Raw genomic sequence first — 3,091 nt, forward strand, 5'->3', positions numbered from 1 at the left:
GTCCTACTTGAGGCGATTCGAGCCGTTTCTCTTCAGGTTATTTTTCTCAATTTTTTTGTTTTCTTTTCTTTCTTTTATTTTTCTTCTCCGTTTTATTGTTTTAATTATTTTTGCATTTCGTTTCTTTTTTTTTATTCTGATTATTTTGTTTATTTTCCGTTTCCTTTGCTCTTTCGGTTCTTATTCTACATTTTTTGTATATGTCAACAACATTTTTCAATACACGTCTAACATTTTTCCAATGCAAAGTAAACATTTTGTAATACATGATCAACATTTTTTCAACACACATTTGTTAACATTTTTGAAATGCTTGATCAACATTTTTTAAATACAAGGTTAATATGTTTTAATAGATGGTCAATATTTTTCCTATACATTTTATTTTATTTTTGAAATTGCTGATTATCATTTTTAAAATAAAAATATTAAAAATTTTAAATAGATGGTCAGAAACATTTATACACATTTAACATTTTCCAAATGGTTGATTAACATTTTCCAAACACTTGTTCAATTTTTTTTAAATGCTTGATTAACATTTTTATATACATGATTAAATTTTCTCATCATTTTTAATACATGGTCAACATTTTATTATACACATTAATATTTTCCGGATGCTTGATTAACATTTTTAAATAGTCCCTCCATCCATATATATATACATGGCCTAATGTGTTTTCCGAGAGTACTCTTTAAAAAAATCAAAATCTTGATTAATGTTTTTATATGCATGAGCAAAAAAGGTCATCATTTTTTAAATACATGATCAACAGTTTTTCTTTACACATTCAACATTTTTCCAAATGGTTCATTAATATTTTTTAAATACTTGTTCAACATTTTTCATTTTTTTGTAGAGAATTTTTTGTAATATGTATTTAGAATATTGTAAAATCGAAACAAAAGTTAAAAAATATAGAAAAAACGGAAAGAGAGGCTGTGGCCTGCCGCGCGCGTGGGCCGGCCCATCTAGCCCGCCCCTTAAGCGAGTCGGAAGATGGTGGACTATGGCGCCCGACAATCACAGGGTTTTACTGTATCCGTCAATACGCCTAAAAAAAAACTGTATTCCTCAATCTGTCGACGCGCCGACGCCCACCCCACGGCCACCTCCGCCGCCATTCTGCTCAGGCCAGCCGCCGCCTGCAGATCTGCTACATCTTCTTCAATCTTAACGGGCCCTCTGTGATTGAAAGCCATGCCATTTTCTTGGTTCCTCACCATGTATAGCTAGGTACGTCCAATCCAGGCACAATTGCTCACGCGGACCGGATCGATTTGATGGCTTCTAAGTCGACGATTCGCCGGTTCATGAACCTGATCGTGGACGACGGCATCCCCGGAGCCAGATCGCTGCGCCGCATCGACCTGACGCGCCACAAGCTGTTCAACACGACGGTGCCCGTGCTGCCCCTGAACGGAGACGCCGCCCCCTGGCCCTGGGTCGACAACCGCAAGAACAAGAAAATGCGGATGATCAAACTTCTCGCCTCAGACTTCAACTTTCGAGGCTCGGGTTCGAGCCTCTACTGGTGCATCCAATGGTTCCCGCTCGCCGGCCGCAAGGTGCTCTGCGTCGACCAGTGCGGCCGCACCTCGCTCTTCGACGCCGACGCGAAGCAGGTGGACGACATCCCCTACCTTGACACGCCCAAGCGCATGCCCGTCTCCATCTTCGTCCCTGGCGCCGACGACCGTGACGAGAGCATCTACATGATCGAGGGTCGTCCCGGCAGGGAAGAGACAGGAGGTGATGGGGAACAGCTGAGCGATCAGTACGAGGTCTTTGTGTACCGCAGACCCACCTTGACCTCCTCCACCAGGTCCTGGCAGCACCAGCTCCTCCCGTCGCCGCCGTTCGTCCATGACCCCAAGGTGCTCGACCACTTGATCACCTCGAAACGTGGTGCTCCGCGGCGGCTCCAGCGTCTGCATATCGGCCGGGGGTATAAACCTCCTTCGCCAAAAAGGGAACGCCGACACATCGGCCGATCGTGGTGGCATCACCTACTGCTTGGACACGGCCAAAAACACCTGGACCCAAGTCGGCGACTGGGCACTGCCGTTCGTAGGCAAGGTCCAACATGTGCCGGAGCTCAAGCTTTGGTTTGGCATCTGCGCCGAGGACTGGCAAGTTGGAGCTGCTGACCTCTCCGCCATGGACGCTGACATGGGCATGGACTCCCGTCAGCCAAAACTAGTAGGTGCTTGGAAGGAGCTGGAGCCACCTCCAGAGTGGACGCTGATACAGTGTCCTCAGCTTGTCAGCCTGGGCTCCGGGAGGTTCTGCGTCGCGAGGTTTTTTCTCCACTCTTGGATACATCCCCTGGGCTTCTTCTACAATCGTTGTGATCCAACTGTGGATGAATATTTTACTGTCCTGACTGGTATCGATCTGGTGCCAAACTTCGTCCATGGCGTCCATAATGTTAAGACTGCCAGTGCCGCATGGAGCAACGGTGATGGGAAACCGCATCTCCAAGTGATCAAGCACAATTCAAGATGCCACATGTCTTATGACGCTGACGGTATACTATTGACCTACTATTCTGAACAATCTTGGTTAGTTGTTTCCGGAAGGTCTTAGATACTGTATTCTGCCTGTGGGAGACAAGTCCTGCTCTAGTACCGACAGTCGCCTGAAGGCTTGGGTTTGGTGTGCTGTATTTGACGCTTTGGACTATTATTAGGAATAAACTATTCCCTCCATTTTATAATGGACACTAGCGTAGTGTTAAAAATGTTTTACATTATGAAACCGACGAAGTAGTTATTAAACACGCCATCTTACGACGACCATCTAATTCAATTTACAACTTCTGTGGTTTTTTGCAGAAGTGGAGGATTCTTAGCAAACTGCATGAGCGCATTACGTAGATGAGTTGGCGTTCAGGCTTCGCATCTTGGCGCCTCGGCTGTCTCCTCCTCCTCCCCTGGAGCTGGATTAGTTGTGGTGTTTTAGTGAGTGTGGTTTTTCTACACCCTAGTTTGATGCACCCACGCAAGAAACATAACAAAACATTTAAAAAAAAATTAAAACTTTGTGAGAATGATCATCAACAAATGTTATAGACGCTTGCAAAGT

General features: G+C 44.7%; 1 pseudogene; it reads left to right on the top strand.

The window, feature by feature from the left end:
* The first annotated feature begins 1,287 nt into the window (after positions 1-1,287).
* On the top strand, positions 1,288-2,858 carry LOC119310651 (annotated as a pseudogene).
* Positions 2,859-3,091: the final 233 nt, after the last annotated feature.

This window comes from Triticum dicoccoides, chromosome 5B (genome assembly GCF_002162155.2).
Source record: "Triticum dicoccoides isolate Atlit2015 ecotype Zavitan chromosome 5B, WEW_v2.0, whole genome shotgun sequence".
In the NCBI taxonomy this organism is placed as follows: Eukaryota; Viridiplantae; Streptophyta; class Magnoliopsida; order Poales; family Poaceae; genus Triticum; species Triticum dicoccoides.